This window comes from Nelumbo lutea, chromosome 6 (assembly GCF_056320005.1).
Source record: "Nelumbo lutea isolate HS-2025 chromosome 6, American lotus-T2T, whole genome shotgun sequence".
In the NCBI taxonomy this organism is placed as follows: domain Eukaryota; kingdom Viridiplantae; phylum Streptophyta; class Magnoliopsida; order Proteales; family Nelumbonaceae; genus Nelumbo; species Nelumbo lutea.
This window is the reverse complement of record NC_142689.1, coordinates 10,872,296-10,886,296: the sequence shown is the minus strand read 5'-3', so window position 1 is coordinate 10,886,296 and position 14,001 is coordinate 10,872,296. Positions and strand designations below refer to the sequence as shown.

Genomic DNA, 14,001 nt, shown 5'->3' with positions numbered 1-14,001 from the left:
TAAATAATATGGCACCATGGCCTAGTGTTGCTGATCATAACACCTCTTGGGCCACTTGCCTTCAAATTCCTATTAAAAATGTCCCTTCGAGATGTATTAAATGGATAATTTGGAAACCTATCCAGCACAAAACTATACTAAAATTAATACTGATGGAGAATGTAGAGGCAACTCAGGTTTGGGTGTTTGAGATTGCAAAGGAAATTTCATTGTTGGCTTTTCTTGTTTCTACGAACATTGTACCTCCTTCGAAGCAGAAGTTAAAGCTCTTCTAGATGGTTTTCAACTATTCTCAAATCTCAATTTGAATAATATTTTGACTGAGTGATAACATGGTCTTAGTGAGCCTCCTAAATTCATCAGATTTGATGACTCTTTGGAGTGTGTATTACCAAGTTCAAGAAATTTCCCAGTTGGCGGCCCGGCTTAGGATTTCCTTTAATCATATTTACAGATAGGCTAATCATGTGGTAGATTATCTTGTGAATTTTGGAATAGACAGTTCCTCAAATGCCTATTTTTACTCAATCAATCAAATATCTATACAAGGTAGATTTTTAATTCACGAAAATAACTCTGATTTACCAATTCCTAGGTACATGTAATGTGTTTTTTTTTTTTTTTTGTTTTCTGAGAGTTTAGAGAGTGTTCCTTGTACTTTGGGCTTGGGGCAAAGCGGGCTATGTCCCCTGTATCTTTTTGATAGTGATGGGCTTGTGGCTATTGAAATAAAAAACTTAAAACATCAAATTTGATGTTTCTTACATATGTATTTTTCTAATTGAAATAACAGACATATATAGCATGGCAATACGTATATTTCTCACCAATCCAAAATGCAATATCAGCACAATTCCACTTATACCAAACACCCCAAAACTATAATATAATCTTTTAAGCAATACTTTTAAATTGCTTGCTTACGCAAGAGAAATTTAAAACTCAACTCCATGTAAACTAATTGGCAGACGTGCTGGTGGGACTAGAAAAGCCGACGGTATTATTGGTAATGTTCGATGAATCCAGGATTGATCGTACGATATATATCTTTGAAGTTGTGTTCTATTAGTAAAACATTTGGTCTTTTATTTATTATTATATTAGTAGTAGTAGTTAGAATGAGGCCAGAAGATGGTGGACTGGTGGGGACACGGATATGTAAAATTCAAAAGTGACGAATAAACAATGATCTCTCATAAATACAATGAGCATAATTAGGTGACCCCATCAAACTCATCATTTGGATGTTTCTAGAGGGATCAAGATTTGTTTCTATCCCCCAAAACAAATTGTAGTATTGGGTTTTGATGCGGAAGATCTCTTTACTCTTTAGATTGGAGTTGGTGTTGTGGTTAGAGAAAAATGCCAGAGTCATGGGTGCATTCTATCCAAGCTGAGCTAAATTTCTTTCTTTCTTTTTTCTTTTTTTTAAGACAACTAGGCCAATCAACAGGTAATTGACGGCCGGATTTCACTAAGAAAGCTGCTCGGATTACAGTTAGAAGATATAGTTTCAAGTAAAAATTGTAGACGAGGAATTAATAAAGCCTGTTTGGCCAACTTGTGAGCCGCTTGATCAGAAGAACGTTGAACCCAACGAACCGAGCCATAAGGGGTTCTACAAAGGATGAATATGCAATCTTCTATAACATGTCTGATCTTCCAAGGAGGTTTGACTAAAATATATTTATATTCAAGTTTAATTCAACTAAATATTCATAAATTCAAGTTCAATTCAATTCGTTTCACCAAGTGTTGTGCACGGGGAGAGGCAAATTATCTAAAACCTCACATTATAAGATACATCCAAGCAGTGTTTTAAAAAATCAATCCTAAAATGGAATTATTTTTTCATCCCTCTACGTTAGTAATTCAACCATAGATCAATCTGAGGTGTCATAAATAAATAATAAAAAGTTAAAGATACACAAAATTACATGAAATACAAAAAAAAAAAATTGTAAAAAAATTAGACATATATTTAATATTAAATATAAATAAGTGTGACAAATGAGAATTATTGGTTTCAATAATGGAAAAAGTTAAAATACAGAAAAAAAAAAGATTAATGATTGAATAATGACTAGCTGGTTGCATCAGATGGTCCAAGGATCAATTGAGTGGGCCGCAGGGTCATTGACCAAATCATCATTTTTTTTTGGGAAATTGTCAAAAACTCACCATAAGTTTTCAGTATTTCTCCTAAACTCACCACAACTTTTTAAAATGTCTAAAACTCACCATATCACTAACTTGACATTAAAGAGACTAACAACTGTTAATATATTACCATTTTAACCTTCATAGAAAAATATAAATATATACATATATAAAATATATAGATATATTTTAATATTTAGATATGAAAAAAAGGAAAAAGTTCAAAAAATATTTTCAAATATAAATACATAAAAACAAAAAAATATAGAAATTGCACACAAAATAAAAACTTATTTTCAAAATTTAGAAACTATAGAAATTGAAAAACAAAATTAAAAAATAACAATTGTAGAAAAACCATCAAAAATTATAGAAAAGCACAGAAATTGCAAATAAATAAAAAATAGAAAATTTTATAATAGAAAAATGTAAAAAAAAAACATAAATTATAAAAATAGAAAAATCGTTCGGGTCAAACGGTTGGACCATTTGAACCGGTAACCGGACCCCTGACCGCTTCGATTTTAAAAACCATGGTTGCAACGGTGGTGGACTTCCAAAGTCCTCTCTCTCTCCCCCCCCCCCCCCCCAATCTCTCTTCTTCTCCAACTAGCAATTTACAATGCTTCCCTATGACATACTTTTTGAACTAGTCTCCCTTACCTCGTCTTTGATCTCACATCGTAGCTCCCTTACCTTGTCTTTGATCTCACGTCGTAGCTCCCTTACCTCGTCTTTGATCTCACATACTTCTGAACTGGTTTCCACGAGTTGGTGCCCGAGGTCATGGACCTTGGATGGCAGCTACTCCAGATCTCCCATGACGCCTTGCTCTGATACCAAATTGTTAAGGGCCCGAGAATAGGATCTCGTCACGGGTTGGTCCATGAGGAAAACCTCTTGTTTTCCCTTGTTCCTTCCTGCTCTTGATGAACATATCTTGGCACCTTGGTGATTTGTTCAAGAGATCACCAAACCCTCCTAACTCACTTCTTTAACTGAATATTCGATATCTCATTCAATAATGGTGTCTCCTTAAATAGGAGATTACAAGAGTCCTAATCTTAGGGAGTCTCCTTGCTGAATAGGGAGACTTATAGTTCTATCTTGCTAAGGATAAGATAAGTTAATCCTAATATGATAATCCACTAATAAGATAAGATAAGAACAATAGAATAAGATAAGAACAAGCAAGATGATCTAATCTAATCTGTTGTTGCTGAACTGGGTAGGATGAGGATCATTGAATCACTACTGCTGCTGGCGGTGGGTTAAGTTCCCGTTGCTGTCGGCGGCGATGATACTTTTTCCCAAGGAATGCGTCCATAACATTACTCCCCTCCTGGACTAAGAGCTTGTCCTCAAGCTCGAACTCCGGATACGTGGCTTGGAACTCTACCAACCAGGTGGCTCCAGCCGATGGTAAGCTACCCCATTCCACAAGACTTCAAGAATTCCTCGATTGAAATGAGAGCGGGTGAGAGCCTTAGGCCGGGGAACAAGTTTGCCATCTTTCAAGGGCGGCAGGGAGGGGACTTGGTCCAGAGGATCACCCGTAAATGGTTTCAGCCAGGAGATGTTGAAAACATCATGAATCCGATTGTTCTCCGGCAATTCTAGCTGGTAGGCCACACTGTCAATCCGCCATAGAACCTTGAAGGGCCCATAGAACTTAGGAGCCAGTTTCGGGGCAGCCCTATGGCGCAAGGAGCATTGTCGGTAGGGCTGGAGTTTTAACCAAACAAATTGTCCTGGTTCGAACGAAAGTTCCCGGTGGTGCTTGTCATAATCGAGTTTCATTCGGAGCTGGGCCTGCTGTAAGTGAAGGTGGACGTCGGCTAGGAGGGCGTCGCGTTCTTGTAAGGAGTAATCAATTTCTTCCAAATGAGTAGAACCGGGCTCATAGGACAGCAATCGAGGAGGGTCCCGGCCATAAACGGCGCGAAAGGGAGTCATGTCGAGGGAAGAATGGTAGGTCGTGTTGTAACAGTACTCAACCCAAGGAAGGCAATCCACCCACTGTCGCGGTTGAACCCCTACGAAGCAACGGAGATACATCTCAATCGTGCGGTTGACCACCTCTGTCTGACCGTCGGCCTGTGGATGATAAGCTGAGGAGAAGGCCAGGGTGGTGCCGTGTAGTCTGAATAACTCCTTCTAGAAGGCGCTAGTGAAAACAGGATCCCTATCACTGACGATGATTTTGGTAACCAATGTAAGCGGAAAACATGTGTAAAGAAGGCGAAGGCAACTGAAGTGGCACTGTAAGGATGTGATAAAGGGATGAAGTGGGCATACTTAGAGAAGTGATCTACTACCACGAAGAGGACTGATTTGCCACCTACCTTGGGTAGTCCCTCAATGAAGTCCATGGAAATGTCGGCCTAGATCTGTGTCGGGACCGAAAGGGGCTGAAGGAGGCCTATCGGGTGCAGGTTTTCCATTTTTGTTGTTGACACGTGGAGCAATTTTGGACAAAATCCCAAATAGAAGTCTTCATGCCCTGCTAATGGAAATCAGCCTGGACGCGGTGTAGCGTCTTCTGAACGCCTTCATGGGTGGAGTTATGGACGCCAGTGATGATGGTGGAAATCAACGGGGATTCAGGCAGAAGATGTACCTGGCCTTTATATAGTACCAACCCGTCGTGAAGCGACCAATTGGAGTTGGCAGCGCCGAACTGGATCTTCTGGACCAGGAGCGACCATTCCGAAGATTGTGGCATTGCCTTCTTAATGTCGTTTAATAGGGAGATTCGGGGTTGGGAAATTGCACACAGAGCCATCGCGTCTTCATCTCGCCTAGACAAGGCATCAGCTGCACGATTTGAGGAACCCGCCTTGTATTCCACCTGGAAATCGAACCCGAGCAGTTTGCTAACCCAATGCTGCTGAGGGGAAGTGGTGAGACATTGCTCTAACAGGTATTTGAGGCTGTAATGATCAGTTTTGACAATGAACGACCGCCCCCACAAATACGACCTCCAATGCTGGACGGCTCAGGCTAGGCCGATTAGTTCGCGCTCATAGGCCAGAAGTTTCAGGTGCTGATCGGCCAGTCTGCGGCAGAAGAAAGCAATCGGGTGCCCTTGCTGCTGTAACACGGCCCCGATACCCATTCCAGAGGCATCACACTCGACTGTAAATTCGAGAGCGAAATTTGGTAACTGTAGGACTGGGGTGGAAGATAGAGCATTTCTCAGTGTTATAAAAGCTGCATCGGCTGCGTCGTCCCACCGAAAGGAATTCTTCTTTAACAGGTTGGTTAACGGGGCCGCTAACAGTCCATAATTTTGTACAAATTTGTGGTAGTAACCCGTTAATCCGAGGAACCCGCGTAAGGCCTTGGCTGATTGAGGCTTGGGCCAGTCCTTGATAGCCTGAATTTTGGAACTATCAACCATCACACCCTGCCCGTGGATGACGTGGCCGAGATAAAGAACCTATCGCTCCCCGAAGGAGCACTTGGACCATTTGAGGAAGAGTTTGTGTTGGCGTAGGAGCTCAAATACAGTTTACAGATGGTGCACATGCTCTACCCATGATTTGCTATAGACGAGGATGTCATCAAAGAATACTAAAACAAATTTGCGCAGACGGGGCTGAAATACCTCGTTCATCAATGACTGGAATGTGGATGGGGCGTTGGAGAGACTGAATGGCATGACTAAAAATTCGAAGTGGCCATGGTGGGTTCGAAAGGAAGCCTTTTTCACGTCATCGAGAGCCATGTGAACCTGGAAGTAGCTGGACCTGAGGTCCAATTTAGAGAAGTACTAAGCACCATGCAGCTCGTCCAATAGTTCATCCACAACGGGAATAGGGAACTTATCCTTGATTGTCCGGCCGTTGAGTTCCCTGTAGTCAATACAGAACCTCCAAGTTCCATCCTGCTTCGCCACCAACAGAACCGGCGAAGAGAAACGAGAGTGACTCTTGTGTATGATCCCTTGTTTCAGCATCTCTGTACATTGCTTTTCTATCTCATCCTTCTATAGGTGAGGGTAGCGATAAGGCCAGACAACGACTGGTTTTGAACCCGCCACCAAAGGAATTCGATGGTTACATGCTCGGGGAGGAGGGAGCCCCTTGGGTTCCTGGAATATATTTGAAAACTCGGCGATGAGTCTTTCCATGGTCGTCAGTTCTGTCTGAAGTGCATGGACCTGTGGTGTCCTCTCTTTAACCCTGCAACCGTGCCATGAAACTTGCTTCCCATTTAGGTGGAATGTCATTGTGAGTGCACTGAAGTCCCACAAAATCGGGCCTAGGGTAATTAACCATTTGACCCCAAGAATAACATCGAACCCATCCAAGGAGAGTACAAATAAATCAACAAAAAATATTTCAGAATTGACCTGTAGCGGAACACTCTTACAGATTCCCGGACTGTGAACTCTTTCACCGTTCGCAACGGCTACCTGTAGTCGTGGTCAGAGTTCCATTGGTAGTTTTAACTGAAGGGCGGCATGTTCACTTGTGAAGTTGTGTGTGCTCCCTGAATCGACAAGAATACGCACTAGTTGACCTGCTATTTGTGCCTATAACTGCATGGTCTGAGAGGTTTTAATACCGGTGATCACATGGAGGGAGATCTCCGGCTCGAATATGACGAGATCTTCTTCTTCCTCCTCTTGCTCATCGACTAGGAGGCAAAAAAGCCTCTTGCACCTATGTCCTGCTGAGTAGAGGTCATCGCAATTGAAACATTGGCCTCTCACTTGGCGTTCTGCCATTTTTGCCCTGGTCAACCGCTTAATGGGTGGAGCGGCCATGTTGCTACCTGCACTTGTCACCGATCTAGAGGTGGCGGTTGTGTGAGATCGCAGTTCCCAGCTGGCTGCCGAAGAGGGTGTCGCTATAGATGATTTTGGAGGTGCCCATGAGTTCGGTGGACGACCCACATTGTCGGTCCCGCGGCTGGGCTGTAGCTTGCGCTCGAACGTGTCGGCTAAGTTCATGGCTGTAACCACATTTGGGGGATTCTTTTGACTTTGCCCGTGCCGGAGAGGCGACCGGGTCTTAAGCCGTAATGTGGCCCGTAGGCTTTGCCTGTGAGGTGTCGAGCTATGATTGTGCTGCATCAACTTCGTAATGCCGGTCACCCACTCCTACAAGAAGCTACTAGGAGCTCGACCTTTGGGGGCAGTACTACTAACTTTAGGTCGCCAGCTCACACGGGAGCCTTGGAAGGCTCGACCGATAAGGGAACCTATGTAGTCTATTGGCCGCCAACTCCCGCGGAAGCCACGAAGAGCTCATCTTTGTAGGGGGACCTTGCAAAGAGGACTGATGAGGCATTATCTGAACTGAAAGTAAGGTTGGTAGAGCTACTTAGTTTGTTAGCTCCCTACATAGTCATTGAGTTCATAAAAAAATGTAAACTATAAAGCGATAGCTTCAATTTCTAAAAAGTGAGGACTTAGCTTTGGTAAGGTGAGAACTTAGCTTTTGTAGGATGAGAACTTAGCTTTTTGTAGCGTGTTCCCACAGACGGTGCCACTTGATGTGTTTCTGGTCCCGTACCAAGTTTTTGTGATGTATAAATTTTTTTTGGCTAAGCACCTCGTTATTTGACACGGTGGTGACGTTTCTTGGTGATGAGCTACTTGGTGGCGAACTCCCTTGTGGAGAACTGCCTGGTGGCGAGCTCCCTGGTGGAGAGCTACTTAGTGACGAACTGCTTGGTGGCGAGCTCCCTGGTGGAGAGCTACTTGATGACGAACTGCTTGGTGGCGAACTGCCTGGTGGCGATCTCCCTGGTGGTGAACTGCCTGGTGGCGAACTCCCTGGTGGACTTTTCATTTGACCTGCTCCTAGGTGGCCTGTAGCTCAAAGGATGGTGGAGCTCCCTGGTGTAGCGCAACCCGACTACCCTCTACGTGAGGTGATTTCCTCTCCTTTGTAGGTGGCGGGAGCTAAGGGACCTGCGAGAATTGAATCAGAGGACCCGAGGGTATTTTCCCGGTGGGGACTCTTCGGTGCCTAAGTTAGCATTCTGATTACAGAGAGCTTGGAGAGAAATGAGAGAGCTAGAGAGTAGGGGTTACCATCCTTTCCCCCCTGGCTTTGGGGGTCAGAGTCCTTATATAGTGGTGTCCTCGTGGGTTAGGTGGGTGAAAAGCCATCAACCGGTAAGACTCGTCATATCCTATCAGAACCAGGGTACGGTGGTGAACTCCTCGAGGTTGTCAGGATGGCGCTTGTGTCAGGCGGCCAGGTTGGCGCCTGGGCCAGATTGTCAGGTCAGCGCCAGTGTCAGTCGGCGGGTCGATGTTTGGGCCAGGTTGTTAGGTCGGCGCCTGTGTCAGTCGGCGGGTCGGTGTTTGGGCCAGGTTGTCAGGCAGGAGATCTTCCTGTTATACGCCAAACTACCCTTCTGTACCGAACTACCCTACAAGTGGCAAGCTGCCCGGGGGAAGCTATGCTGAGCTCCTTGGGCTATGCCGAGCTGCTTGTGGCGAGCTTTGCCGAGCTGCCTGGCTCCTTGGTGGCGAGCTCCTTGGAGAGCTGCCTAGCTCCTTGGCGAGCTCTTTGGTGAGCTACCGAGCTCCTTGGTGAGCTACTGAGCTCGCGGGGTATGCCGTTATGGTTCATCGGTGGGCGTCTTATGGGTTGCCAGGTCGGATCATGTGCCAGGCTGATCCGGCCAGGTCGCGCAGGCCGCGCAAGCCATGTGCAGGCCATGCAAGCCGCGCGCAGGCCGCGCAGGTAGCGCCAGGTCGCGCACAGGCTGCGCCAGGCCGCCCGTAGGCTGCGTGCAGGTCCGGTCGCACGAAGGATGCCCACGCGAGGAGGGTTTGGAATTGGCACTGGTATTTTGCCATCGTTCCGGTCTGTTTAAGGTTAATCAGCTCACCTAAGGGGTTGCTGGTCAGTGGGGGTTCGAACCGAAGGAGGCAATAGGACTTAAACTGGGGCCAACCGAGCCTGGGTTCTTCTTACTCTAACCGATAGAACCAAAGTTGTGCTTCCTCTATTAAATGAAAGGCGGCGAGACTTACCTTATCATGGTCATCTGTCCGCTAATTCCGAAAATCTACTCTCACCAATACAGCTAGCCCAAGGGGTCTCCGTTGCCGTTGTGCGATAGAAATTCCAACCTGCTGTACTTGGGGATGATTGCGGCTCCTTGGCTAATAGACTGTTGTTCGCCAGAAGAATCCGACAGATCTGGTCGGCGGCCGCTAGTGGCTGTCCCTCCTTCCGCGTTCCTTTCCTTGTTAGAAAGGAACAACTCCATCAGACGTCGTAGCTCCCTTACCTCGTCTTTGATCTCACGTACTTTTGAACTAGTCTCCACGAGTTGGTGCTCAAGGTCGTGGACCTTGGATGGCAGCTGCTCCAGATCTCCCATGACACCTTGCTTTGATACCAAGTTGTTAAGTGCCCGAGAATAAGATCTCATCACGGGTCGGCCCACGGGTAAAATCTCCTGTTTTCCCTTGTTCCTTCGTGCTCTTGATGAACCTATCTTGGCACCTTGGTGATTTGTTTAAGAGATCACCAAACCCTCCTAACTCACTTCTTTAACTGAATATTCGATATCTCATTCAATAATGGTGTCTCCTTAAATAGGAGATTACAAGAGTCCTAATCTTAGGGAGTCTCTTTGCTGAATAGGGAGACTTCCAGTTCTATCTTGCTAAGGATAAGATAAGTTAATCCTAATATGATAATCCACTAATAAGATAAGAACAATAAGATAATAACAAGCAAGATGATCTAATATAATCTGTTGTTGCCGAACTGGGTAGGACGAGGATCATTGAATCACTGCTGCTCTTGGTGGTGGGTCAGGTTCCTGTTGCTGCCGGCGGCGATGATACTTTTTCCCGAGGAATGCGTCCATAACAGATAGATTGAAAGCATTAGCAGAATCTGAAGAAGATAACATGGAGGATGCCTAGAGAGAAAATACCTTCTAAGAAGGTGAAAGCTTTTCAGAGTAGGATATTGGTTGAACAATCAGTTGATGGCAGTAGGGGTAATAATTTAAAGATTGAAAAGGATGTTTCAAGAAGTTCTAGAGGTAGAGGTAGAGGTTGAGGAGGAAGATGGAGAGGGAGAGTGGAAGGGGATTTTTAGGCATGCTGTGTGAGGGTGGTCACTGTTCATTGGTCATCCTTCTATTTTATTTTGTTGAGTTTGGCATGTTTGGGTGGTTCTGTTCCGGGTAATTTGATTATGAAATTGCACAACCTTTAAGGCTTGGTACTGCTATAGGAAGATCTCTTTTTTATTCTTGGGATCTCTAGGTGTACATGAGGGTATATCCCTTTTGTTTGTTGGTCCATTCTTTTCATTTTGTTTTCCCATGCTTCAAGTCTTGGCCAGCTTCTCTTTGGAAGCCTTTTGTCTTGTCTTTGTTTGCTGTATACTCCTGGTAATCTTTTCTTCATGCATAACATACTCCTTATTACTGAGCCTCCTTTCTGATCCTTTGAAATAAAAGGGAAAAAAAGACCTAATGAAATATGTTTGTTCCTTATAAATTTCTTATGCAGTAGTCACAAAGCTGTCCTAAGTTAAGTTCATTATGACATTAGCTGATCCAATGAAAAAAAAAGGTGTCTCGCCTCCATTTTAGTATGCTTATGTGAAGGTTGCCTTTTTGTTTCTTTGAAGTTGCATCCTGGTTAATCATGAAACCTCAAGGGAATTGTGATTAAGCAAGTGCATGCATGTATACACAAACATACAAATATATATTCCTTCAAAATTGATGGCTCATAAGTATCTCCATGTAGTATTGCTTGAAGGCTTTTGGTTAAGGCTTCAAGTATTGTTTCATGTTCTTTCATTTGGTCTTTTTCTTTAACACAAAGATTATATATCCCATCCAAGAAAGCCTGTGAAATAAATAAATGTCTATGGTTATGGTACCAAAATGGATGAATTACATCAAAATTCTTCAGGGGTCAACTGGTTTGAGTTTCTTTTACATTGATCAACAAATAAAAAATCTTTCTGGACAAATTTATAAGTAAAGATTAGTTTGAGAAGAGTACAAATGCAAATATGTACAGTGCAAAGTGAGATTTATAAATACAATAAACAAGATTTTGCACTGTACATATTTGTATTTGTATTTGTACTCTTTCCAAACTGAGCCTAAACTATAATTAGCTCAATATAGAAACCTATTCAAAATAAAATTTGGGAGATGGCATGACAATGGAATTGATGACAATCATCAATTTCCAGCATGCTTAGTACCTAATGAGGATGGTTTAGGTCCATGCATTTTGATGGATATTATTCTCTGTGAAGAGCACTGGTGTTGCGAATAAGCATTGGATGTTTTCTTTGGGATAATTACCATAGCTCAGTGCATGTCAGATATCACCTGTCAAGAAAACCATTTGTACTCTCTACTTTGGAACGTAATTTGAAGTAAGCAGTACTTAAGACCATGAGTGAGACACTTGGAATCTCCTTATATTATGAAGATAAAACATGAATAGCATGTTCTATTTAATTTCTTATTACATGCAGTTAACCCAGAGACAAATGATACAAACTGAGATGCAGTACTGTTCAAATGTACATGTCAATATTTAAACTTCATAATTGTATTTGAAGTAGTGGTTCAATTATTAAACCTCAATTTATTTATTGCAGACTCACACTCCCTTCCCAAAAATCAAACACATTCACAAGCATATGAGAAAAAAAAAGGTTTCTCAATTGACTCAATTAGGCTGCTTGTATAGATGTACATGCTCTGGTCAACCCAGAATGTCCATTTCTAGATTTCCCATGTGTTCACTTCTTCAATGCACATTATTACCATACATTATTATGTTGTTGCTGGTTTCCTCATTTTATAATGTAGAGCTGAGAATTTGATTTTTTTTTCTTTCAATTAAAAAAATGCCCAAACAGGCTTAGTTTGGTAATCTTATCTTGGCCAGTAGATTACATTAAGATCTCAACTTCCTCTAAAATGTTTTGCCCAGTCTCTACCTTATAAAAAGGCCTGGACCTAATAATACTGATAATAACAGCCTACAAGGCTATAACAATTTGAAGAATATCAATAAACCCCTTTCCGCCTCATAGTCCAGAATTCCATCTCTGATTGGTTATAGAATAAAGTTCTTCATGATTTTCAAACTAGACCTACTGGGCCATTCGATAATGGCCGAACCGAATGACATATTATTTTGTCTTTTAGTAAACAAAATGATCATATTATAAAATTTTTAGGGGTCATATTAATCAACGGTATAGGAGGTCACAATCTACACTCAGTTTAGAAGGAGTGCAAATGCAAATATATACAGTGAAAATATATGAAAAATAATACAAAATATAAGATTTTACATTCTACGTATTTGCATTTGTACTCTTTCCAAACTGAGCCTAAATCAATGAAAAATCATTTACTAAAAAGAAAAAGCGAAAAGCCATTCAGTTCAGCAGACACTTAAGCTGTTATCGAACAACCCCTTTAGAAAGTAGCGGACCTTGACGAAGCTCACGAGTTCATCACTTCATCTCATCTGGTATCCTAAACAAAATAATGGGCATTTACATCCCAAATACAAATCAAGATAATAGGAATAGGATGCGGCGGGGGCCTATTTCAGATGCGTCGTTTTACAATAAAATCAGCCATTTGGATGAACATTACACATCAAGATGAAGATAAAAAATTCGAGTCCAAATTTCTTATTCACTTTTCCTATCCACTCTCTACCCGCAGTGAATTGCCATCAAAATTTATATACGCAAGCTGAAAATCCAACCCAAATTAAGTTATTCCTCTGGTTTTTAACCATGGGAAAAGTACCCACCAAAATGAGGTCGAAGGACACAAAATGGAACATGGACCCATCATGTTCGATATGGCAGGAAATGGGGGAGCCAGTGGAACATATTTTCAAGCATTGCACGGTGCAAAACAAGTGTGGAACCTTGTAAGCCAATCTCTAGTTGAGCCAAGAGGAAAATGAAGGCATCATTATTAATCGGCTAACTGGGATTAAAGAGTCTAACTCGATCTGGGATGTAGAGAGAATTGCATACCTTATTTGGTCCTCAGTCCTCTATGGAAACGGCCTGAATTCGCGTTTTCCAACATAAGAAGTGCAACTCAGATCGAGTCAGTCTTTGTATTGCCTAATTTGCCTTACATTTTTATGCAGCTATCAGGAATCTTTCTCCATCCCCTTCATGTGAAGAAGAACCTGTGGATTAGGTGGAAGCCTCCGCTGTTCAATCAACTGAAACTGAGAGTCAAATTCGATGCATCTATCAAGCCTGGTAATAGAGCAACAATAGGCAGGAAGGTTCGCGATCACAATGGCTTCTTCTATCTTCAACGTGAAAAAGGTTAGAGACTTAGAGCTATCACAATTTCACAATCAGCGAATGAGCGCAACATTGAAAGCAGTAGCAGCAACCAGCTTCTTCAACAGCGGTCACATCACTATCACATGAATGCATACAAATCACAAAAATATATACATTAATAACATTAAATTAAAAGTTGAATTATCTATGAATAAGATATAAACATATAATAAATGAATATTTCTAGTTATAGGCTTATAGGAAGAGAAACATTACGATCAACATACCAAACTCTAGAACATTCAAACTACAATAATTATCACTCTATTTCAATTTTTATTATTTTTTGGAATATTTATTAATTTAGTATTTTTCATATAAATAATAACTCTTTTTTAAATAATAAAATATGTTTTCATTTTTAACATATAATTTTAAAATAAAACATATAAATCATTTAATGTAGATAAAATAAATTGTTTATATTTTTTTTAGTTTTTATTAAATTTTTGGGGAAATTAATTCTTAAACTATTTATTTT

General features: G+C 41.9%; 1 long non-coding RNA gene across 1 annotated transcript; it reads right to left on the bottom strand.

Annotated features, from left to right (window-relative positions):
- Window positions 1–12,354: 12,354 nt before the first annotated feature.
- Window positions 12,355–13,611, bottom strand: LOC148847300 (uncharacterized). Its single transcript, XR_016101265.1, has 2 exons — window positions 13,194–13,611; window positions 12,355–13,096 (listed from the first exon to the last, which is right to left on the bottom strand). It is a non-coding gene; the product is annotated as an uncharacterized LOC148847300 (long non-coding RNA).
- Window positions 13,612–14,001: the final 390 nt, after the last annotated feature.